Source organism: Pongo abelii, chromosome 6, assembly GCF_028885655.2.
Source record: "Pongo abelii isolate AG06213 chromosome 6, NHGRI_mPonAbe1-v2.0_pri, whole genome shotgun sequence".
Classification (NCBI taxonomy): Eukaryota; Metazoa; Chordata; class Mammalia; order Primates; family Hominidae; genus Pongo; species Pongo abelii.
This window is the reverse complement of record NC_071991.2, coordinates 6,557,382-6,583,257: the sequence shown is the minus strand read 5'-3', so window position 1 is coordinate 6,583,257 and position 25,876 is coordinate 6,557,382. Positions and strand designations below refer to the sequence as shown.

Here is a 25,876-nt window from a genome sequence, read left to right as displayed (position 1 = left end):
CGTGCCACTGACATCCAGCCTTGGTGACAGAGCAAGACTAAGTCTCAAAAAAAAAAAAAAAAAAGGCCGGGCGGGGCACAGTGGCTCACACCCCTGTAATCCCAGCACTTTGGGAGGCCAAGGTGGGTGAATTACTTGAGTCCAGGAGTTCGAGACCAGCCTGGCCAACATGGGGAAACCCCATCTCTACTAAAAATACAAAAATTAATCAGGCCTGTATTCCCAGCTACTTGGGAGGCTCAGGCAGGGAAAATTGCTTGAACCCAGGAGGCAGAGATTGCAGTGAGCCGAGATCATGCCACTGCACTCCAGACTGGGTGACAGAGCGAGACTCTGCCTCAAAAAAAGAAAGAAAGAAAAAGAAAGGAAGAAAGAACACCTTTCAGGAGTGGCCCAACTGCCCCACAGCACAACATCTTAATGCCTGGACTTGGCATTGTCTGACCTAATAACCTCTCCAAACACCCTCTCTGTCACGTTCCCACCATGCTGAAGTCTTTTTTTTTTTTTTTTGGTCCCTGCTCTCTCTGGGCTCTGCGCATGCTGTTCTTTTCTCCGACTCTTTTCCATCCTTCCACCTCCAGCCAGTTCACACTTCCGCTTCTCACTTTAGAATTTACTTCCTCTGGGACACTTTCCTTGACATCACCATTCCCCCAAGACTGGGTTAGAAACCCCTCCTCAAGGCCCCCACAGCACCCTGTGCTGATTTCTACGGTAGCGTGCTGGCATCTACTCCACAGCTGTTTTACTTGCTGTTCTCTACCATGTTCTTATTCACATCCTCTGAGCTGGTGTAGAAAAAGCTTTCCATACATGTGGAGAACAACTTAATGAACAAAGTCCGGAAACAGAAAACAACTAGCGTTTGCTTTTAGCACCAGCTTGTGCTGAATGATTAACATACAGTATATCATTTGATCCTTAAAAAACTCTGGAGTAGAAATAGCCTTTAAAATTTGTTTTTAAAAATACTGAGGCTGGGCGCAGTGGCTCACACCTGTAATCCCAGCACTTTGGGAGGCCAAGGTGGGTGGATCACGAGGGTCAGGAGATTGAGACCATCCTGACCAACATGGTGGAACCCTGTCTCTACCAAAAATACAAAAATTAGCTGGGCATGGTGGCGCATGTCTGTAATCCCAGCTACTCGGGAGGCTGAGGCAGGAGAATCGCTTGAACCCGGGAGGCAGAGGTTGCAGTGAGGTGAGATCGCGCCACTGCACTCCAGCCTGGCGACAGAGTGAGACTCTGTCTTTAAAAGAAAAGGATACTGTAAAAGTACAAAAAAGTACTACCCATGCTATGAAGTAGGGACAATAAAATACCCATGTACTTTCCAAACTGGCTGCTCACAATAACTTTCTGGGGTTTTTCTTTTTTGTAGAGACAGGGTCTCACTATGTTGCCCAGGCTGGTCTTGAACTCCTGGCCTCAAATGATCCTCCTGCCTCTGCCTCCCAAAATGCTGGAATTACAGGCATGAGCCACAGAGCCTGGCCAAATTTGTTTTTTAAAAGCATCAATTCTGTTGTTTGTAATTTTTTTGTTTGTTTTGTTATGTTTTGAGACAAAGTCTAGCTCTGTCACCCAGGCTGGAATGCAATGGCGCCGTCACAGCTCACTGCAACCTTCTCACCTCCAGGCTTCAAGCGATTCTCCTGCCTCAGCCTCCCGAGTAGCTGGGACTACAGGTGCGTGCCACCACACCCAGCTAATTTTTGTATTTTTAGTGGAGCAGGGTTTCACTATGTTGGCCAGGCTGGCGTAATTTTTAACTAGGGTAAGATTATCACCCAAAAAAATACAATCTTAAAGTTTCTGAACTCAAGTAGAAATAGAAAAGATGTTTGTCAATTTCAACGAACTAAGAAAAAAACTGAATTGAAATTTTAAATCAATCAAAGGTAGCTGACCCTCAATCAGGAAGAAAGCTTGAGCCTTATCCTCCAAATACAGTTTACATTTTTCCTCATCTAATAGTTAAAAGAAATTATGAAACAGTGTGGGGACAGAATAAAAAAATGCAGGAAGAAAAGAAAGAAGAGGCCGGGCGCGGGTGCTCACACCTGTAATCCTAGCACTTTGGGAGGCCGAGGCAGGCAGATCACCTGAAGTCAGGAGTTCAAGACCAGCCTGACCAACATGGAGAAACCCCGTCTCTACTAAAAATACAAAATTAGCCAGGCGTGGTGGCGCATGCCTGTAATCCCAGCTACTCGGGAAGCTGAGGCAGGAGAATCGCTTGAACCCGGGAGGCAGAGGTTGCAGTGAGCCAAGATCGCGCCATTGCCCTCCAGCCTGGGCAACGAGTGAAACTCCATCTCAAAAAAAAAAACAAAGAAAAGGAAGAAGAAAGCCCAAATAGAGTTATAAGAAATATAAAAAAAGGTTAATCCAACCTTATTTACAGAAACACTAAACAGCAACAAAAACCTTAATTTTCAGGGGATAAACATACCTTCAGAACAATCACTAACAAATGACCAAATAAAACCATTTTACTTGCTCCAATTACCTTTTAAAAGGGACAAAAGCCTCTTAAGTGAAAAAAAATTTAAGGAAAGCACAATTCAAGTCATCGTTAACCATATAGCATTGTAATTGTGGAAAAACCAACCAAACCTATCCATTCGCCTTCATTTGTATATTCAGCCAATGAAGTCTTGACCTAAAACCATCAGGCATCAAACTAAACTCCATCTGCTACACACATAACCTTTCTTGAAGCTAAACGATGTTATGTAGGACTTAAGATTCATATGCTTGCATGTTCCTCACTTTCAGTAAAGCTTCTAAATATTACTGTTACAAATATCAGAACTTTTAAGCAACAGCTTCTGATGATATATAAAAGTTACAAGAGCATTAAAAACAACAACAACCTACAGGTGGGGCATGGTGGCCCAAACCTGTAATCCCAACACTTTGGGAAGCCAAGGCAGGAGGATGGCTTGAGCCCAGGAGTTGCAGACCAGCCTGGGCAACAGTGAGACCCTGTCTCTTTAAGAAAAAAAAAAAAAAAAAATTAGCTGGGTGTGGTGGCATGTGCCTGTAGTCCTACCTACTTAGGAGGCTGAGGTGGGAGGACTGCTGGAGCTCAGCAGATTGAGGCTACAGTGAGCTACAACTGCGCCACTGCACTCCAGCCTAGGCAGCAGAGGGAGATCTTGCCTCAAAAAAACATGAACATGAATCGAGGTTGGATCTGTGTGGAGGAATGAGACTTCACAAGTGTTTCCTTTGCTTTAAATACTAGTCTTTTACTCAAAGCCCTAAAATTCCCAGTCTCTTATATGGTATGTCTCCCTTGTTATCAAATGCTAGAATGCATTATTCTTTTTTCATTTGTAGAGTTTCACTATTTAGACACTGCAGCACTCTACATACATTGAGGTAATAATATCAACACGTTTAAAGAGAAACTGTTACACTCCGCTTCTTCGTAAACAATGTAATCCACGTTCTTGTAGCATTTCCATTATAAGAGAAAACACACACACTTTAAAAAGACAAAACCTTCGTCTTAACTATACTTAAGTAAACCAAACGACTGGCCTTAAACTTTATAAACCAAATACTTACTGTAGACTTGATTCAAAGACACAGAAAAGAAAGTGAAACTGACCCTAATTTAAAACAAATAAGTGAAACTGATCATTCACATCCCCTAGGCAATTTGAATGAGTGACATAGTAAAAATAATTAGGTTTAAAATGTACAACTCTTCGAAACGTTTTGAGGCCACCAAAATGAGAACCTAGGATTCTGTGGTTACCTTGAAAAGGAGGCGTTAACTAGTTTCTCAAACAGTTTTGCTGTCAGGGTATTGACTTTACATAACCAACATGTTTTCCCATAAACAAGTGACCCCACGGCCTCCTAAGAGTCATTAACAAAAGTCATCTCCGCTGCATGCATGTTAGAGGGGTTAAAGTCCTAGATAGGAACACTTGTCCCGTCCAATTTTCATTTCCAACATCTGCAACGGATCCCCCGTTCCAGGTAAGCTGGCTCTTCCTGCCCTGAAGATAAAAAACGCTAGGGAGGCACACATGTTTTTGGGGACGCGCCACCCGGCTTCTCCTCTCCCTTCGGGGTGGCCGCTCCGCCCGGCGTGGGCACCTCGGACTCTCCGCAGAACAGCCAGGTGGCCAGGCCTGGGGAGGGGGCGCCCAAGGTGGGAAAAGTTTGCCTCTGTTAGGGATGCAGTGGGGGCGGGGAGGCCGGCCCGGGGCTCTGAGGGGGCTCCGGGGCGGGAGGTGGCAGCCACGCGGGGGGCGGCGGGCGGGCCGGGGACGCCGGGCTCGGCGGTCAGCGGCCAGCACACGCCCACCCCGGCCGCCCCGAGCCTCCCGCCTGCCTGCCCGGCCCCCGGGCCGAGGGGGCGGGCTGGGGCCGGGTGGGGGTGGGAGCGCAGTGTCCATGGCAACCAGGGGGGGCCCGGCCTCCCCGCGCAGCCCGGCTACCCCGGCGCCCGCCCGCCGCGGCCGCCGCCCCCTCCCCAGCGGCCTGGCCCGGGCGGGCGGTGGCGCCGCAGCCCCCAGCGCGGCGGGGTCCCGGGCGGCCCGCGGCTGTGTAGGGGGAGGCGGGCGAGGGGCCGCGCCAGCCCCCGGCGGGCCGCGCCGGCTGAGGGGCGGCCAAGCCAGCGGTGGCCCAGGCGAGCGGGCCGCTGCGCGGGCCCCATGCCGGCCTGCGGTGGGCGGGAAGGAGGCGGGAGCTTACCTGACCCGGCTCGGCGCTCGCTCCATCCCCCTCGGCCGCCGCCGCCGCCGCCGCCGCCGCCGCACACAGCCCAGCCGCCCGGCGGGGGACAATGACGTGCCTCCATCCGGGCACCGCCGCCGCCGCCTCCGGGTCAGCGCCGCGCCCGCCGCGCCCCTCCGGGCCGCCAGGGGGCGCGCCAGGGCCGCGCCCGAACGCGCCGCCGCCCAGGGGCCGTCGCACAAGAAGCGCGGCGCGCAGCTAACGAGCGCGGCGAGTGTGGGAGGGGCCGTCGCCCAAGAGCCGTGGGCGAAGACCGGCGTCGCGCGTCACCAGAGCGCCGGTCGGGCTGGCAGAGGGAGCGCGCTGATTGGCTGGGCTGGCCGCGCGTCTGCGCGCCGGAAAAGGGCTCCTTCCGCCCAGTACTCCCCTGGGCAGAGCCAGACGGCGTGCGGCGGGCGGAGGACTTTGGGCCTTCCCCTCGTCCTGTGCTTGACCCCAGATGCGTTTCCAGAAGGGGGGCTCCTGGGGACGCAGGAGTCTGGGATCCCCGTCGCCCGAAAACGGACTCGGCTCCGAGAAATCCTCCGCTTCGTGGGCTTCGCCCTCTGCAACTATCTTGCGTCTCCCTTGGCCTAGCGGACGCAGCCTTTATTTTTTTGTTTCTTAGAAACAAGGTCTGGGCCGGGCGCGGTGGCTCACGCCGTAATCCCAGCATTGTGGGAGGCCGAGGCGGGCGGATCACGAGGTCAGGAGTTCGAGACCACCCTGGCCGGCATGGCGAAACCCTGTCTCTACTAAAAATACAAAAAATTCGCCGGGCGTGGTGGCGCGCGCCTGTAATCCCAGCTACTCGGGAAGCTGAGGAAGGAGAATTGCTTGAACCCGGGAGGCGGAGGTTGCAGTGAGCCGAGATCGCGCCTCTGCACTCCAGCCCTCCAGCCTGGGCGACAGAGCGAGACTCTGTCTCAAAAGGAAAAGAAAAGAAACAGGTTCTGTAGCCCAGGCTGGAGTGCAATTTCAGGACCTAGCTCACTGCAGCTGCCACCTCCCAGGCTCAAGCGATGCTCCTGTCTTAGCCTCCGTAGCAGCTGGGGCTACAGACGGGCGCCACCACGCCCACTTAATTTTAGGGTTTTTGTTTGTTTTTGGTGTGGAGTTTTGTTTTGTAGGGACGGAGGTCTTACTGTTGCCCGGGTAGGTCTAAGATTCCTGGGCTTAAGCAGCCCTCCGTCCGTGGCCTCCCAAAGTGTTGGGATTACAGGCGTGAGCCGCTGCACCCGACTAATTTTTTAAGCTTTTTTTTTTTTTTTTTGTAGAGACGGGGGTCTCGCTATGTTGCCCAAGCTGGTTTCCAACTTCTGAGATCAAGCGATTCTCCCACCTCAGCCTCCCAAAGCGCTGGGATTATACTCCGGAGCCACCGCCCAAGACCTCATGCAGCCTTCAAATACGCCTGACCCCACCGGTGCGCCACTGTCCGTCAGACTCACACACTGAGTTACAGAAAGGGATTTTCTTTTTCTTTTTTTTTTTTTTTGAGACGGAGTTTGCTCTTGTGGTCCAGGCTGGAGTGCAATGGTGTGATCTCAGCTCACTGCAACCTCTGCCTCCCAGTTTCAAGCGTGCCTCCTGCTTCAGCCTCCCAAGTACCTGGGATTACAGATGCCCGCCACCACGCCCGGCTGATTTTTTGTATTTAGTAGAGACAGAGTTTCACCATGTTGGTCAGGCCGGTCTCGAACTCCTGACCTCAGGTGTGGAATTTTAAACCTGGCTCCGAAGGGGATAGACCCCTGTTCACCCCGTCCAGATTTTATCTCAAATCCTAGCATTGTACAGGCTTAGGAGACAACTGGACCAGCTGTTGCTCCAGAGTGCCAGATCCACACTTCCAATCATTTATTGGCTGTCTCCACTTCGAGGCCTAACAGAGCTAGTTCATCTCTGCATCTCTCCTCCACCATGACCCTGCTTCTCCCTGCATTGATTAAGGACCTGGTATTCTCCTGTGTTCACCAGACCTTTCCTCTCTCACTGCCTCTTTCCCTCCCTTCGTGATCTAACCCTTTACACCAACTCATGTTTACCTGGCCTCCCCAGGGGCTGCTGTCCTGACCCTCCCTGAGTCAGCCTTTCTTCGCTCAACAATTCCATCTCAACAGTCTCTTCTCTGTTGCTGCACTCCCCACCCTACAGTGGCTTGGGTGGTCTTCCAAAAACCGTCATATCACTTGACTCCCCCACTCTGAGCATTCTATGGCTCACAGCGAAGTCTAAATTCCCTAGCTTGGTGTCGGAAACTCCAAGTTCCCTTTCCTCTTTTATGTGTTTCAACCATAACACACTCCTCAATTCCAGTACCCAGCCCCACCCCACTACTACATCTGCTTGTAGAAAGCCCACCCATGCTGCCTCTTCCGTGCAGCCCACAGTGTGTCCCCACAGGCACAGCCCACCACGCCTGGCTAATCTTTATTTTTTTAGAGACGGGCTCTTGCTGTGTTGCCCAGGTTGGTTGTGAACCCCTGGACTCAAGGGATCCTCTGCTTGGACTTCCCAAAGTGCTGGGATTGCAGGCATGAGCCACCACACCAGCCCAGCTTCATTTTCCGTTTCATGCTGTTGACAAACTGGCCCCTCCAGGCAGCGCCTTAAATCTTAGTAGAGGCTGGGCATGGTGGCTCACGCCTGTAATCCCAGCACTTTGGGAGGCCGAGGCGGGCAGATCACAAGATCAGGAGTTGGAGACCAGCCTGGCCAATATGCTGAAACTCCATCTCTACTAAAAATACAAAAATCAGTTGGGTGTGGTGGCGGGCACCTGTAATCCCAGCTACTGGGAGGCTGAGGCAGGAGAATCGCTTGAACCCGGGAGGCAGAGGTTGCAGTAAGCCGAGATTGCGACACTGCACTCCAGCCTGGGCAACAGAGTGAGACTCTGTCTGTCTCAAAAAAAAAAAAAAAAAAAAAAAAAAATCTTAGGAGACTGCCTGAGCAACTTAAATAGAAAAGGAATTTTTTTTTGAATTAAGGTGGAATGTCACCCTGTCTCCTAGAACAATCCCAGCTCACTGCAACTTCCACTTCCCAGGTTCAAGCAATTCTTCTGCCTCAGGGACTACAAGCACACACCACTATACCCAGCTAATTTTTTTTTTGTGTGTGTAGTTTTAGTAGAGATGGGGTTTCACCATGTTGGCCAGGCTGGTCCTGAACTCCTGGCCTTAAGTGATCTGCCCTCCTCAGCCTCCCAAAGTGCTGGGATTGCAGGCATGACCCACTGCGCCCAGTCAGAAAAGGAGTTCTTTTTAAATCATCTCTTGGCATTGTCTACCCAGAACAGGCTCTAAGGTTGGAGGGGATGGGGGGTTACACCTCCCCCCTACCTTGCCCCATGCCATCAAAGCAAACATAGAGACCCTTTTCCTCTAAGGAACTAGTACCACTTACTCTAGCAAACTGGCAACATTAATGGAGAAGTCACAAAGCATATGAAGACATCCCTGCCTACAAACAGCTGGGGCCTTGGCTGAGATGATAAACTGGCCCCAAAACCTTGTTCTCCTCCAGATCAGAGTGTAATCTAGAGTGAATGCTGCCTGGAGAAGAAGTCACTTTTCCTCTGTTCTTATAAGCTGTGTGACCCACAAAAATTACTTAACCTCTTTCCTTTACCGAAATGGTTTTTATGCAAGATGCAAACTGATTCCAAGTGCCCCACCCCCAAGTCTGAAGGATCACAGGATAATGGAACCATAGGTGTCAAAGAGGGGTGGATTTTATTTTCTGAGGACCTCCAGACTTAGGGAGCCCGCAGTGGGCACTGTTAATGCCCCACCCAGGTCCTCCCTACTGGCGCATGCTCCCATCCCTTCCCCACTGCTGTGGTGTTTGCTGCTTATAACTCACAGCTGCCTCTTCTCCTGAAGCTGTTCTTAGCTGAAGGGGAGACTCATCTCCCACTGAGACAATATTGTTGCTCCACTCCTTTCACTGCCTTTTCCTTTCATTACTTTCCTCCCTAGAGCGCTCCCCTCAAGGCCAAATTGCACCTAAATCATATGCACCTAAATTCTGTCTCAAGCCCCACTTCTAGATATCCTGGTTTAAGACAGTGAGTACCGGCCAGGCTCGGTGGCACACACCTATAGTCCCAGCCCTTTGGGAGGCTAAGGCAGGCAGATCACTTGAGGTCAGGAGTTCGAGACCAGCGTGACCAACATGGTGAAACCCCCTCTCTTCTAAAAATACAAAAAATTAGCCGAACGTCGTAGCGCGCGCCTATAATCCCAGCTACTCAGGAGGCTGAGGCAGGAGAATTGCTGGAACCTGGGAGGTGGGCTTGCACCACTGCACTACAGCCTGGGGCAACAGAGCGAGAGTCCCGTCTCAAAAAAAAAAAAAAAAAAAAAGACAGTGGATACCAAGAAAAGTCCCTAAGAAACAGAGTGTAAAAATGTCCAGGCGCCAGGCACAGTGGCTCCCGCCTGTAATCCCAGCACTTTGAGAGGCTGAGATGAGCAGATAACCTGAGGTCAGGAGTTCGAGACAAGCCTGGCCAACATGGTGAAACCCCGTCTCTACTAAAAATACAAAAATTAGCCGGGCATGGTCACAAGCGCCTGTAATCCCAGCTACTCGGGAGGCTGAGGCAAGAGAATCGCTTGAACCGAGGAGGTGGAGGTTGCAATGAGCTGAGACCATGCCATTGCACTCCAGCCTGGGCAACAAAAGTGAAACTCCATACAAAAAAAAACATAAAAAAATAAAAAAATAAATATCCAGGCAATGGATGGGACACTCACAGCTGGGCAACAGTATCAGACGCCCATCTAAGGGGTCTAGTTAGGGCTGGATATGAGTAGAAGGGGATGTGTGGGCTTATTCAATCTCTCTGGTTTTTGAGGATATAGGAGAAGTAGTCATTAGAACTGTGAAATTGGGCCAGATGTGGTGACTCACACCTGTAATCCCAGCACTTTAGGAGGCTGAGGCCGGAAGATCGCTTGAGGCCAGGAGTTCAAGACCAGCCTGGGCAACATAGTGAGACCCAGTCTCTACCAAAAATTAAAATAATAATAATAATAATAATAATAAATAGACTTGTGAAATTTGGTAGTAACAGATTTTTTTTTTTTTTTTTTTTTTTTTTTTTGAGAGGGAGTCTCGTTCTGTCACCCAGACCGGACTGCAGTGGTGTGATCTTGGCTAACTGCAACCTCCACCTCCCAGGTTCAAGTGATTCTCCTGCCTCAGCCTCCCAGGTAGCTGGAATTATAGGCACCCACCACAATGCCCAGATAATTTTTGTATTTTTAGTAGAGACGGGGTTTCACCATGTTGGCAAGGCTGCTCTTGAACTCCTGACCTCAAATGATCTGCCTGCCTTGGCCTCCCAAAATGCTGGGATTACAGGCATGAGCCACTGTGCCCGGATGGTAATAACAGATCCTTTAAAGAGGGATAAATGGGCCAGGTGCGGTGGCTCATGCCTGTAATCCTAACACTCTGGGAGGCTGAGGCAGGTGGATCACCTGCGGTCAGGAGTTCGAGACCAGCCTGCCCAACATACTGAACCCCATCTCTACTAAAAATACAAAAATTGGCCAGGCGCGGTGGCTCATGCCTGTAATCCCAGAACTTGGGGAGGCTGAGGTGGGCAGATCACAAGGTCAGGAGATTGAGACAATCCTGGCTAACACGGTGAAACCCCATCTGTACTAAAAATACAAAAAATCAGCCCGGCGTGGTGGTGGGTGCCTGTAGTCCCAGCTACTGGGAAGGCTAAGGCAGGAGAATCTCTCGAACCTGGGAGGCAGAGGTTGCAATGAGCTGAGATCATGCCACTGCACTCCAGCCTGGGCAACAGAGCGAGACTCTGTCTTTTAAAAAAAAAAAAAAAAAAAAAGAGGGAACAATGGGGTTCCAGGCAATTAGTCAGTAATATAAAGTGAGAAAGCCAGAGAGCAGAGCCTCCTCAGCAGTCTGTCATCTATAATCAGAGGGCAGACAGTCCTGAAAACCAGGCATATGACTTAACCTAAAAGGAGCAGAACATTAGAAAAGGTTGAATTTTCAGCTACAATCAGTCTCTAACACCAAAGTCAGGACTCTGATAAGGAAGGAGTGAGACCCTGAGACAAAGGACAGGACTCTAATGTCTGTAGAACTTCAAGCTCCTCTGAACTCTTTGCTCAAGAATGGTACCACCAACCCAAAGACTATGCAGACACCTCAAGTGAGGTAGGTACCCTACAAGACAATGTATTCTTGGCAGAGTGTGGTGGCTCATGCCTGTAATCCCAGCACTCTTAGAGGCCGAGGCAGACAGATCACTTGAAATCAGGAGTTCAAGACCAGCCTGGCCAACATGGTGAAACCCCGTCTCTACTTAAAAATACAAAAATTAGCCAGGCGTGGTGGTGCACATCCCAGCTACTCAAAAGGCTGAGGCAGGAGAATCGTTCGAACCCGGGAGGCAGAGGTTGCAGTGAGCTGAGATCACGCCGCTGCATTCCAGCCTGGGCGACAGATAGAGTGAGACTCCGTCTCAAGAAAAACAAAAAAAGAAAACAATGCATTCTTTCTGTTCCTGTATCCCCCTGGCCACCAGATAAATCACCAAGATCAGGTCCCATCAGGCCTGCTAAGGGAGGAGTGGAATCATAAATTGAAGGAACTGCAAGACCAGGCTAATATACACCAGCAGAAACTGAAAATAAACCCGGGAATGGACACTACAGGGCCTAGATCAAGGGGTGAGGGGTGGGGAGCAGATAAGAGAGAGTTTATAGATATGTGGGCACTTTCCTTTAATACAGATCTCACACTTTGTCAAGGATACTGGGTGGGCAGTTTCTGATACACCATGGGACTGGTATTTGACAATAGAAATAAGCTACATGGGCTGGGCGCGGTGGCTCACGCCTGTAATCCCGGCACTTGGGGAGGTCAAGGCGGGCGGATCACAAGGTCAGAAGATCAAGACCATCCTGGCCAACATGGTGAAACCCGTCTCTACTAAAAATACAAAACTTAGCTGGGGGTAGTGGTGTGTGCCTGTAATCCCAGGGAGGCTGAGGCAGGAGAATCGCTTAAACCAGGGAGTCGAAGGTTGCAGTGAGACAAGATTGTGTCACAGCCCCCTCCAGCCTGGCAACAGAGTGAGACTCCATCTCAAAAAAAAAAAAAAAAAAGAAAGAAAAGAAAAGAAAAAGAACCCACATGGCTGGGCGCAGTGGCTTATGCTTGTAATCACAACACTTTGGGAGACTAAAGTGGGAGGATCACTTGAGGCCAGGAATTGGAGGCTGCAGTGAGCTATGATCATGCAACGGCACACTTCAGCCTGTGCTCTGTCTTCAGGGCAACAGTGCATGAGCCTGTCTCCAAACAAAAAAATTTTAGATGCCATGGACTCCATGGTAGATACTGGAGGAAGCGAGTGCTACTCTCAGGGAAGAGGACATGCTAAAATGTGTGCCACCAGCTGTGACATTCCATCACAAGGCCTGGAAAACACTGTTTTACCAGGACCACGGAGGGCAGAGACAGCATCAGCTGTGTTGGAAAAGTGGTACCCCGAGGTGGCTGTCATCTATAAGCCAGGGCTAACAACAGGAGATGCTGTTACAGAACTGGGCTGTCTGGTAGCAAAGAGGATGATAGGAGCCCCTCTGTACTAAACATACAAAATTAGCCAGGCATGGTGGCGTGTGCCTGTAGTCACAGCTACTTGGGAGGCTGAGGCAAGAGAATCACTTGAACCCAGGAGCCGAGATCATGCCATGGCACTTCAGCATAGACGACAGAGGAAGACTCTGTCTCAAAAAAAAAAAGAAAGAAAAGAAAGAAAGAAAGAAAATGATGGCATCCTGGAATGTCAGAGACTGGGTAGCAGTGCTTACGCAGCAGAAGGTGGGCATGATTGCTACAGTGAGCAGCAAGTCAGAGTAGCAGATGGGAGGCACTGACTTGCAGGGATCCAAGGAAATGGTTAACAGAACACAGGGCAAGACAGGCTGTCAACAAAAGCACAATATATATCATTGTAAGCAGACAAGGAGGATCTCCAGGGATTATAGGAATTTAATCAACTTGCGAAATCAGCCTGTTTTACAGCCTCCTGCTCTGCACCTGTTCTTCCCCAAATCTTGGATGGAATGCAGTCACCTTGTTAGTTTAAACCAGCTCCTGACAGACCCCAACAACGTACGGATGAACCTGAGTGAACTCTCCGCATGACCATGCTGAAGTATCCATTCCGGGAGAAGTTATAGCTTCATTCCCATCACATGCAACCTATGGGCTGGCAGGATGACTCACTGCATCTGCACCATTGGGATCCCTCCTCTCCATGCAATGATGCACCCATCTCCCCTTTTCATCACCCCATAAAACCCTCATGTCACTTTCCCTTGGGGAGACACTGCTTTGGAGAATACTCCCAGTGTTCTTACTGGCACCAAGTAATAAGCTGATCTCGAATTCCTGGCCTCAAGTGATCCGCCCACCGCAGCCTCCCAAAGTGCTGGGATTACAGGCGTGAGCTACCACGCCTGACCAGATATACCTATATGTCTATAAAAACCTGGTTGTGTAGAAGACTGAGGTTAGCTCTCTCAGCAGAAAAACACAAACATCTGCCCAGATTCCCCCACCTGAGCCAGTTCTCAATTCCAAAACATGCATCCAGGCTGGGCATGGTGGCTCAGACCTGGAATCCCAATGCTTGGGAAGCTGGGGCAGATGGATGATTTGAATCTAGGAATTCGAGACCAACCTGAGCACAGTAAGACTCTATCTCTACAAAAATAAAAAAATAAAAAAATAGCCAAGTGTGGTAGCACCTGTGGTCCCAGTTACTCAGGAGGCTGAGGCAGGAGGATTGCTTGAGCCTGGGAGGTGTAGGCTGCAGTGAGCTGTGACGGCACCACCGCAGCCTGGGTAACAGTGAGACCCTGTCTCAAAAACAAAAATCGAAATACCCATCCAGTAAAGGAGAAGCCAGATCCATGCAAGTGTACACAGTAGGGATTTTCCAAGTCCTGCCCCAAAGAGACCTCTGGCCATTTTTTTTGTTTTTTAGACAGAGTCTTGCACTGTTGCCCAGGCTGGAGTACAGTGGCGCAATCTCGGCTCGTTGCAACCTCCACTTCCCAGATTCAAGTGATTCTCCTGCCTCAGCTTCCCAAGTAGCTGGGATTACAGGTGCCCGCCACCACGCCCAGCTAATTTTTTGTATTTTTAGTAGACACGGGGTTTCACTGTGTTGGCCAGGCTGGTCTCAAACTCCTGACTTTGTGATCTGCCTGCCTCGACCTCCCAAAGTGCTGGGATTACAGGCGTGAGCCACAACACCCGGCCCCTCTGGCCATTTAATTTACTCAGTAATTATATGCTGGGGAATAGGGGTCTACTCAGATATTTCCAGGCTTTTCCTTACAGAGTCCAAGTTAATGCAGATCTAAAGCACCATCAGGGTTCCCTTATTGCTAGGGGATCAAGTTAATACCTTTGGTCCTGACCCACATTCCTCACTGGGTTCACTGAGCCCACAGTGGTCATTTCCCTGGTTCCCAAATGTGATACTCAAATAGTCCTACTTAGCAATTGGTTCCTTGACTTGTAGCTTAAGAGCTATTGTAGTAGAGAAAGCCAAGTGGGGCTGGGTGCGGTGGCTCACATCTAGAATGCTAGCACTTTGGGAGGCCCAGACAGGCAGATCCCTTGAGGTCAGGAGTTCAAGACCAGCCTGGCCCACATGGCGAAGCCCCATCTCTACTAAAAATTCAAAAATTAGCCAGGTATGGTGGCAAGCGCCTGTAATTCCAGCTGCTCGGGAGGCTGAGGCAGGAGAATTGCTTGACCCTGGGAGGCGGAGGTTGCAATGAGCTGAGATTGCGCCACTGTACTCCAGCCTGGGCGACAGAAAAAAAAAAAGAAAAGAAAAGAAAAAAAAAACCCAAGTGGAACAAGTGGAAGCCCTGAAACTGCCCTCTCTGGCCAAAAGAGTAAGTTGGTGGGGCTAAGAGTGGGGGTTGATGGGAGAAAATGGCAGAGAATAGTGCCATGCTCAGGGGGGTAAAGGATGCAAGGCTGGTGTCTCCATCATCTGCTCATTTAATTTACCAGTCTGACCCCTGCAAAAACTGGATGAACCATCATAGATGACAATGAACTACTGCAAACATAATCCGCAAGGAGTCATCTAGCACCAGCTTAATTCCACCGCTACCCACGCCATTCTCTGGAGATCTTCTACATCCACAGCAGAATGGAGTTGTGTTTAGAATCTCTCAGGCTGGGCTTAGTGGCTCATGCCTGTAATCCCAGCACTTTAGGAGGCCGAGGAAGGAGGATCACTTGAGGCTAAGAGTTCAAGACCAGCCTGGGCAATATAGGGAGACCCTGACTCTACAAAAAATAAAAAATTAGCCAGGTGTGCTGGTGCATGCCTGTAGTCCCAGCTACTCAGGAGGCTGAGGTGGGAGGATCGCTTGAGCCCAGGAGGTCAAGGCTCCAGTGAGCTATTATGGCACGATGGCACTCCAGCCTCGGTGACAAAGCAAGACCCTGTCTTAAAAACAACAGGCCGGGAGTGGTGGCTCATGCCTGTAATCCCAGCACTTCGGGAGGCTGAGGCAGGTGGATCACGAGGTCAGGAGTTCAAGACCAGACTGACCAACATGGGGAAACCCCGTCTCTACTAGAAATACAAAAAAAAATTAGCTGGGTGTGGTGGCACGCACCAGCTACTCAGGAGGCTGAGGCAGGAGAATCACTTGAACCCGGGAGGTGGAGGTTGCAGTGAGCCCCCACCGCGCCATGCACTCCAGCCTGGGTCACAGAGTGAGACTCCATGTTAAAAAAACAAAATAACCTTGTAGTTGATCCTCCTTTTTCTGAAACCCTGAGAGCAAACATGAACAAGGCCTTTTAACTCTTACAGATTTTACAACCACTGTGAAACAAACAAAGAAGAAAATATATAAACAGTGAAAAATAGATTGGTCACAAAATACATTCAAAAGAAGTACCTACCATATTCTACCACAAAAAAGTAAAGAAGAGAGGGGGAGAGAAAGAGGGAGAGGAAGAGAAAAAGAGAGAGAAAGGAAGAAAGAGGTAAGGAAAGGAGAGGGGAGGGGTGAGGGAAGGAGGGAAGGAGGGAAGCAAGGAGAAAGAAAGAAAAAAGAGAAAAGAGAGAGGCACATGCCTGTAATCCCGGCACTTTGAGAGGCTGAGGCAGGAGAATTGCTTGAGATCAGGAGTTCGAGACCAGCCTGGCCAACATGGTTTTGGTTTCTATCAAAAAATAACAGAAGTTACCCGAGCATGGTGGTGCATACCTGTATTCCCAGTTACTCGGGAATCTGAGGCATGAGAATCACTTGAACTCGGGAGGTGGAGGTTGCAGTGAGCTGAGATCGTGCCACTGCACTCCAGCCTGGGCAATAGAGTGAGACTTGGTCCTAAGGCAAAAAAAAAAGAGAGAGAGAGAAGAAAAGAAGGAAGGAGGGAAGAAAGGAAGGAGGGAGAGAGGGAGGGAGGGAGGAAGAAGGAAGGAAAGGGAAGGAAGGAAGGGTGAGAGGGAGGGAAGGGAAGGGAGGGAGGGAGGGAGAGAGGGAGGCAAAGGAAAGGAAGGAAAAAAAGAGTACCTTCCGTTCACTCAGAGTGCTCAGATGACACCAATCAATAGACTTGTCCCAGCAGCCCACACGGAGACTCAGTCACAGAGAGCACTGTTTGGAAACAGACACACTAGGTGTAAATTCCAGCTCCAGCTTATATTTATCTGTTAAGTTCTCTGAGCCTTGCTTCAGACTCTCATGAAATGAAAGGCTGTTTTAATTTATCTTAAGCCAAGTTTATCCTAATGGATGATTAACATCACTTCCCTGCACACCAACATAAGACATTAAAGTGTGAAAGTGTTCAAGGAGGGATATGTTTAATCTTCTGAGGACCAGTGTCTCCTAGGAAGGAAATCTGAGACTGTGGCTGGCCAGGTCTTAGACCCAGCTTGTTTTTAGGAGACAGATCCCAAATCTGTCCTTTATGGATTGACAAAATATTAATTTAGAATTAAGAGGGAGTCATTGGAGATGCTGTGCCTACTTTCCAGAGACTATTTTGTTTGGAACCTGGAGGTGTGGGTGTTAATTAGTTACTACACATTGTCATGATGCCTCAAATGAGGAAGGTAATACTTAGTGGGTGGGTTTACCCCTGAAGTGGATGCTGTTCAGGAAAAGTCTTACAACAGAAATGGCACTTGAAATAGGTCCTTGAGGCCGGGCATGGTGGCGCATGCCTGTAATCCCAGAACTTTGGGAGTCCAAGGTGGGCAGATCCCCTGAGGTCAGGAGTTCAAGACCAGCCTGGCCAACATGGTGAAACCCCATCTCTACTAAAAATACAAAAACTAGCTGGGTGTGGTGGGAGGTGCCTGTAATCCCAGCTACTCAGGAGGTCTGAGGCAGGTGAATCACTTGAACCCAGGAGGCGGAGGTTGCAGTGAGCTGAGATCACACCACTGCACTCCAGCCTGGGCGACAAAGCGAGAATCTGTCTCAAAAAAAAAAAAAAGAAGAAGAAGAAGAAATAGGTCATTGAGGACTAAGTAGGATTTTTTCCAGGCAGACATCGAATAGAAAAAAGATGCCAGCCAGCATTTCAGGAACAAATGCTGATTGAGGGTGCTGTGGTGCACCCCTGTAGTCCCAGCTATTTGGGAGGCTGCAGTGGGAGGGATCAAGCCCAGTTTGGGCAAAATAGCTAGACACCACCCCACTTTGCACCCCCATCCCCCACTGACTCCAAAAAACTTTTTTTACCAGACTATTAAATCAGCAACATATATATATATGTGTGTGTGTGTGTGTGTGTGTATATGTGTATGTATATATACATACACATATATACACATATATACATACACATACACATATATATACATACACATATACACACATACACACACACACATATATATAGACATATATTTTTTTTTTGAGACAGGGCCTCACTCTGTTACCAGACTGAAGTGCAGTGGTGTGATCACAGCTTACTGCAATCTCTGCTGCCCAGGCTCAAGCCATCCTCCCACCTCAGCCTCCCAAGTAGCTGGGACTAAAGATGCATGCCAGTAAGCCTGGCTAGTATTATTTTGTATTTTTTTGTAGAGACAGGGTCTCTCTCTGTTGCCCAGGCTGGTCTCAAGTGATTCACCCACCTTAAACTTCCAAAGTGCTGGGATTACAGGCATGAGCTACTGTGAATACATATTTATTGAGCCTTGAGAAGCGATGATTTAGCTGGCTGGCAAACATACAAAGAAAGATACATCTTAAGTACAATTTCTATCCATTCAGGAACAAAACCAGAAGGCATATTACTAACATAATGATTAAATATGGTTCCTGTTTTTTGGGCTAGTATAAAAAAAAGAATAAAATTAATATGGGGGTGAGAATGAGAATCAGTATAATCAATAGAAACCCAATTATAGTACAATATGGCAGCTGACTAGACGCTATGTATGGCACTGGGCATGGCGGCTCAAGCCTGTTATCCAAGCATTTTAGGAGGCCAAAGTAGGAGAATCGCCTGAGTCTAGGAGTTTGAAACCAGCCTGGGCAACATAGGGAGACCGTGTCTCTACAAAAACTTTAAAAAATTAGCTGGGCATGATGATGCACGCCTGTAGTCTCAGCTACTTGAGTGAGGCTGAGGTGGGAGGATTGCTTGAGACCAGGAGTTTGAGGCTGCAGTGAGCTCTGATCTTGCCATTTCACTCCAGCCTGGGCAACAGAGCAAGACCCTGCCTCAAAAAAGAGAAGAGAAGAGAAGTATGTAAAGTTAGTTAATCTCTATGTACTGACAATATCAACTAAATATAAACAGTGACTCTTACCACAGAAGCTGAAACAAAATAGCAAATCATATGCAATAAACCGAAGTAAGTTGGAGGACTTAATGAAGAACACAATCAAAGGAGGCCAAGGAAGGCTTGCTGAAAGGGGGTTTATAACTCACCACTGAATAGGCGTCATATGTCTTCAAATTAGATTGTAACTGTGATGAAATTGATCCCTAACAAATTCTTCCTGGAACATAAATTGCTGACAGGATAAATACATAATACTTTTTATTAAGTTATAAGTGTAAGGTCCTCTCAAGAGGATTACTAATAGAAATTAGTTATATATATTATACACTATATATATTATATACTATATATAACTATATGTTATATATAGTTATATATAGTATATAGTATATATAGTGTATAATATGTTATATATAGTTTTATATATAGTATATAACTATAAATATGTTATATATAGTTATATATAGTATATAATATATAGTATATGTTATATATAGTATATAATATATATAGTATATGTTATATATATAGTATATAATATATAGTATATGTTATATATATAGTATATTATATATATAGTATATTTTTTATATATATATAGTTAGTTTTGTTTTTTTGTTTGTTTGTTTGAGACAGAGTCTCAATCTGTCCCCCAGGCTAGAGTGCAGTGGCATGATCCCAGCTCACTGCAACCTCTGCCTCCTAGGCTCAAGCAATTCTCCTGCCTCAGTCTCCTAAGTAGCTGGGATTACAGGCACGTGCAACCGTGCCCAACTAATTTTTGTATTTTTAGTAGAGACGGGGTTTCACCATGTTAGCCAGGTTGGTCTCAAACTCCTGACCTCAGGTGATCCACCTGCCTTGGCCTCCCAAAGTGCCAGGATTAGAGGTGTGAGCCACTGTGCCTGGCATATATATAAATATAAACCTATATAATATATATAAATATAAACCTATATTTTATATATATAAAGAAATATATATATTTCTTTTTTTTTTTTTTTGAGACGGAGTTTCAATCTTGTTGCCCAGGCTGGTGTGCAATGGCGTGATCTCGGTTCACTGCAACCTCAGCCTCCTGGGTTCAAGCAATTCTCCTGCCTCAGCCTCCCGAGTAGCTGGGATTACAGGCATGCGCCACCAAGCCTGGCTAATTTTGTATTTTTAGTAGAGGCAGGGGTTTCTCCATGTTGGTCAGACCGGTCTCGAACTCCCGACCTCGGGTGATCTGCCCACCTTGACCTCCCAAAGTGCTGGGATTACAGGCGTGAGCCACCGCGCCTGGCCCTATATATATACTTTTTGAGACAGAGTCTTGGTCTGTCGCCCAGGCTGGAGTGCAGTGATGCGATCTTGGCTCGCTGCAGCCTCCACCTCCCAGGTTCAAGCCACATTGGCGCCTCCTGCACCCAGCCACAGCAAGCCATATTTCATCAGACACTTGAGGGATGAGTATCAGAAAGTCAGATGAAGAGGCCGGGGCGCGGTAGCTCACACCTGTAATCCCAGCACTTTGGGAGGCCTAGGTGGGCAGATCACGAGTTCAAGAGTTTGAGACCAGCCTGACCAACATGGTGAAACCCCATCTTTACTAAATACAAAAAAATTAGCCAGGCGTGGTGGTGCATGCCTGTAATCCCAGTTACTCAGGAGGCTGAGGAAGGAGAATCATCTGAACCCGGGAGGCGAAGGTTGCAGTGAGCCGAGATCGCATCCTTGCACTCCAGCCTGGGAGACAGGGCGAGACTCCATCAACGAAAAAAAAAAAAAAAAGAGAAAGTCAGGTGAAGCAGGGACAGGGTCCAGGGTCAGAAGAGTGTTCTGGGTGGAAGGAACAGAAGCTGTATGTATTACATTTTAAAAATTTTCTGTATTTATGATGCTTTGACATCTTACAAAGCTTGCTGGCCTGAAAGAAACTCCCCCTCCCAGGGGTAGCCAATCCTCAGGACACCAAAGAGCTTAACCAGGAGGATGTCTTTAGTCCCAGCACTTTGGGAGGCCAAGGTGGGTGTATCACCTAAGGTCAGGAGTTCAAGACAAGCCTGGCCAACATGGTGAAACCCCGTCTGTACTAAAAATACAAAAGAAATTAGCCAGGCTTGGTAGTGGGTACCTGTAATCCCAGCCACTCAGGAGGCTGAGGCACGAGAATCGCTTGAACCTGGGAGGTGGAGGTTGCAGTGAACAGAGATCGCGCCAATTCACTCCAGCCTGGGCAACAGAGTGAAACTCCGTTTCAAAAAGATAAATATAAATAAATAAATAAATAAAAGAAACCCCATTGCAGGCTCTGGCTCAAGATTCTGCCACCTGACCAAACCTGGCACTCCCCTATGGCCCTTCGTGGCATTTGGTGAGACCCCTCCCTGGACCTGCACGTATACAAACATCTTCCTTCCAATCTTGGTTCCCGCCGTCCCCTCCTGCGGGTGCACTGATTGTCCCATACCATGTCCATCATCTCCATGCTTGTAACACTTCAGGCTTCAAGCAGGGGGTTTGAGGAAGAACAGGAGAGAAGGAGAGCAAAATGTCGAACTCACCTTGATGAATTGGTGGAAAGAGAAAATCATTAATTCTCAGAATAAATCTTTCTGTTTAGGGAGATTCTAATGGTGAAAGATCGATGATGAGACGCTATCACTGATGTAGTGACGTCAGTCAGGGTTGGCAGGACGAGTTAGCCTCCTAGGAGCAAAGAAGGATCGTCAATAAGAGTAATAAGAGTAGGAGGCCACGCACGGTGGCTCACGCCTGTAATCCCAGCACTTTGGGAGACCAAGGCGGGCAATCACCTGAAGTCAGGAGTTCCAGACCAGCCTGGCAACATGATGAAACCCCGTCTCTACTAAAAAATATAAAAAGTAGCTGGGTGTGGTGGCAGGTGCCTGTAATCCCAGCTACTTGGGAGGCTGAGGCAGGAGAATCTCTTGAACCTGGGAGGCAGAGGTTGCAGTTAGCCGAGATTGCACCACTGCACTCCAGCCTGGGGTGACAGATCGAGACTCCGTCGCAAAAAGAAAAAAAAAAAGTAATGTGAGTAGGGTTTTTAAAATTTTTATGTTTTAGAGACAGGGTCTCGCTCTCTTGCCTAGGCTGGAGTGCACTGGAGCAATCACAGCTCAGTGCCCGGCTAGTTTTTAAATATTTCATAGAGACGAAGTCTTGCTATGTTGCTCAGGTGGGTCCCAAACTCTTGGCCTCAAGCAATTCTCCTGCCTTGGCCTCCCAAAGTGCTGGGATTACAGGTGTGAGCCACCATGCCTGTCCTAGAGTTGATATTAATAGCAGGTAACCGTTGAGAGGCACTATGTCCCAGGTCCCTCTCCTAAATGATTTAGATATGTTAACTCATTTACTATTTGCAACACGACTACAAAGCAGATAAAATTAGTACTTCCATTTTACAGGTTAGAGGTTAAGTATGTTGTTCACAGTCTTACAATTAGTATCAAACATATGTTCCTCCGGGGACTGGGGACAGAGGGACTTTCTAGGCAGATGGGACAACATATGCAAAAACGGGAATAAAAGGGAATAAAGGAGGCAAGACTAGGGTATAGCTTATCTCAAATAGTTGTTGGAGAAGATTCACACTCTCTCTGAAAAATATCTCAACTTAGTATAATAAAAGAGAATTAAAGAAGTGTGAGGCTGGGCAGGGAGCTAATTCCTGTAATGCCAGCACTTTGGGAGGCTGAAGCAGGTGGATTTCTTCAGTCCAGGAGTTCAAGATCAGCCTGGGCAACAAGGCAAGACCCCATCTCTACAAAAAATTTAAAAATGAGACAGGGACAGTGGCACCCACATGTAGTCCCAGCTACTCAGGAGGCCGAAGTGGGAGGATCACTTGTGCCCAGCAGTTTGAGGCTACAGTGAGCTATGATCACACTCCAGTCTGGACAAGAGTGAGACTTAGTCTCAAAAAAAAAAAAAAGAAGTACGTAGGCCAGGTGTGGTGGCTCACATCTGTAATCCCAGCACTTTGGTAGGCCAAGGCGGGCAGATCACCTGAGGTCAGGAGTTCGAGACCAGCCTGGCCAACATGGTGAACGCCTTCTCTACTAAAAATACGAAAATTAGCTGGGTGCGATGGCACACCCCTGTTATCCCAGCTACTCAGGAGGCTGAGGCAGGAGAATTGCTTGAACCTGGGAGGCAGAGGTTGCAGTGAGCTGAGATTGCACCATTGCACTCTAGCCTGGGTGACAGAGTGAGACTCCGTCTCAAAAAAAAAAAAAAAAAAAAGTGTGGTGGCTGGAGGCAGTGGCTCACATCTGTAATCCGAGCTCTTTGGGAGGCTGAAGCAGGCAAATCACCCGAAGTCAGGAGCTCGAGACAAGCCTGGCCAACATGGTGAAACCCCGTCTCTACTAAAAATACAAAAAATTTAGCCAGGTGTGCTGGCAGACGCCTGTAATTCCAGCTACTCGGGAGGCTGAGGCAGGAGAATTGCTTGAACTGGGAGACAGAGGTCACAGTGAGCTGAGACTGCACCACTGCATTCCAGCCTGGGTGACAAGAGTGAAACTCCATCTCAAAAAGAAAGGAAAGGAAAAAGGAAAAGGAAAGGAAAGGGGAAAGGGAAGGGGGAAGGGAAGGAGGAAGAGAAAAGGCCGAGGTGGCTCATGCTTGTAATCCCAGAATTTTGGGAGGCTGAGGGGAGTGGATCACCTGAGGTCAGGAGTTTGAAACCAGCGTGGCCAACATGGAGAAAACCAGTCTCTACTAAAAATACAAAAATTAGCCGGGCTAGGCTGGGCGCGGTGGCTCACGCCTGTAATCCCAGCACTTTGGGAGGCCGAGGTGGGCGGATCACGACGTCAGGAGATCGAGACCATCCTGGCTAACACGGTGAAACCATATCTCTACTAAAAATACAAAAAATTAGCCAGGCACGGTGGCGGGCATCTGTAGTCCCAGCTACTCTGGAGGCTGAGGCAGGAGAATGGCGTGAACCCAGGAGGCGGAGCTTGCAGTGAGCTGAGATTGCGTCACTACACTCCAGCCTGGGCGACAGAGCAAGATTCTGTCTCAAAAAAAAAAAAAAAAAAAAAAAAAAAAAAATTAGCCAGGTGAGGTGGCAGGCTCCTGTAATCCCAGGTACTCGGGAGGCTGAGGCAGGAGAATTGCTTGAACCTGTGAGGCGAAGGTTGCAATGAGCCGAGATCTTGGCATTGCAATCCAGCCTGGGTGACAGAGTCAGATGCTGTCTCAAAAAAAAAAAAAAAAAAAAAGTGTGGTTATCACCAGGGTGGTTTCTCTCATCTCGATGTTGGCAGCCAGTGTCTGTGGTGGCACTGAGGTCTCCTACAAAGAGTGGCTTATGGGGCATTTATAAAAAATATAGACTAATAGGCTGGGCGCGGTGGCTCACGCCTGTAATCCCAGCACTCTGAGAGGCCGAGGTGGGCGGATCACCTGAGGTCAGGAGTTCAAGACCAGCTTGACCAACATGGTGAAACCCCATCTATACTAAAAATGTAAAAATTAGCCGGGCGTGATGGCACGCACGTGTAGTTCCAGCTACTCAGAAGGCTGAGGCAGGAGACTCACTTGAACCCGGGAGGTGGAGGTTGCAGTGAGCTGAAATTCTGCCACTGCACTCCAGGCTGGGTGACAGAGCGAGACTCCGTCTAAAAAAAAAAAAAAAAAAAAAAGTCCTTGCAATATCAGGTGAGGAGTGTAGCAGGGCATTAAAGAGACCTGAGACCTGAGAAATATCTGCAGCAAAGAGCCAGGTCCGATGGCGAATGGTGTAGGCCTTGTGGATCGCAGATGCAACAGCAGATGCCGCAGCGCGGTGATGGGGGCAGCGATGTGGAGTGCCTAGTGGCTAACTCAGCTTAGAAAAATATCCCGGGGCAAGGCTGGACAAAAGAGGGAGACCAAAGGAGAGCACCTCCCTCAGGCTCAGAGTGATGTCCTTTAGTGTCCAGCAGGTCGAGTCAAGCCTCCTAGGGCAAAAATGAAAACATCAGTGTTAGCAAGACAAAATATTGATACCAACAAGGACTAGAAGTTACTGGAAACCTAGAATAGATCAAAACCCTCTTCAGGGCTGGGCGCGGTGGCTCACGCCTGTAATCCCTGCACTTTGGGAGGCTGAGGTGGGCGGATCTCCTGAGGTCAAGAGTTCAAGACCGGCCTGGTCAACATGGTGAAACCCCGTCTCTACTAAAAATACAAAAATTAGCCGGGCGTGGTGGCTCATGCCTGTAATCCCAGCTACTCAGGAGGCCGAGGCAGGAGAATCGCTTGAACCCGCGAGGCGGAGGTTGCAGTGAGCCGAGATTGAGCCACTGCACTCCAGCCTGGGTGACAGAGCGAGACTCTTGTCTCAAAACAAAACAAAATAAAAACCCTCTTCGTGTGATGTACATACCTTAACTCACGGACAACCTACACAACCAGCTTGGGAGTTAGGTACCCTTAATCACTTTAAGGTTAGAAAAAAGGGGCAGCAGGTTAACTAGGTTAGGTATCAGTACAAATCTATCCTTGCTAGAGACCCCAGAATATGTCCCCTTGGTTTCTAACTTCTCCCCGAACAGCTCTGAATATGCAGATTGAGGAAGCAAGGGGAAAAAAAGAGGAATTTACATGCCCTAAGATGGAGAGTTCCTAAAACAAGGTACTGGAAGACAATAAAAACATAAATGCCCCCACAATACTGTGTGGGGGCATATGTGTGTCTGTGTGTATATACATATCTCAATATACTATATACTTATATATTCTGGTGTTACATATATTTATTGGGGTTTGTGGGTATATATATATGTGTGTATATATATGTATACACACATATATATGTATTTAAGGCTAGGTGTGGTGGCTCATGCCTGTAATCCCAGCACTTTGGGAGGCCGAGGCGGGCAGATCACTTGAGGTCAGGAGTTTGAGACCAGACTGGCTGACATGGCAAAACCCCATCTCTACTAAAAATACAAAAATTAGCTGGGCATGGTGGCACGTGCCTGTAATTCCAGCTACTTGAGAGGCTGAGGCATGAGAACTGCTTGAACCTGGGAGGCAGAGGTTGCAGTGAACCAAGATAGCACCACTGCACTCTAGCCTGGGCCACAGCGCTAGACTGTATCTAAAATAAATAAATAAATAAATAAGCTGGGTGTGGTGGCTCATGCCTGTAACCCCAGCACTTTGGGAGGCCAAGGTGGGTGGATCACCTGAGGTCAGGAGTTCGAGACCAGCCTGACCAACATGGTGAAACCCCACCTCTACTAAAAATACAAAAATCAGCCAGGTGTG

General features: G+C 48.4%; 1 protein-coding gene across 4 annotated transcripts in view; it reads right to left on the bottom strand.

The window, feature by feature from the left end:
• USP42 (ubiquitin specific peptidase 42) overlaps positions 1–24,561 on the bottom strand; it is a 76,780-nt gene extending 52,219 nt beyond the window's left edge. For 2 of the 4 annotated variants that reach the window (XM_024250007.3, XM_054560131.2), the window contains exon 1: positions 4,726–4,848. The gene's annotated coding sequence lies outside the window, so the exon portion shown is untranslated. Of the gene's footprint in view, positions 1–4,725; positions 4,873–16,367; positions 16,452–21,147; positions 21,293–24,317 lie in introns of those variants that run through there. The other 2 variants (XM_054560130.2, XM_054560129.2) reach the window with 2 other exon arrangements.
• Between the last annotated feature and the right edge of the window lie 1,315 nt (positions 24,562–25,876).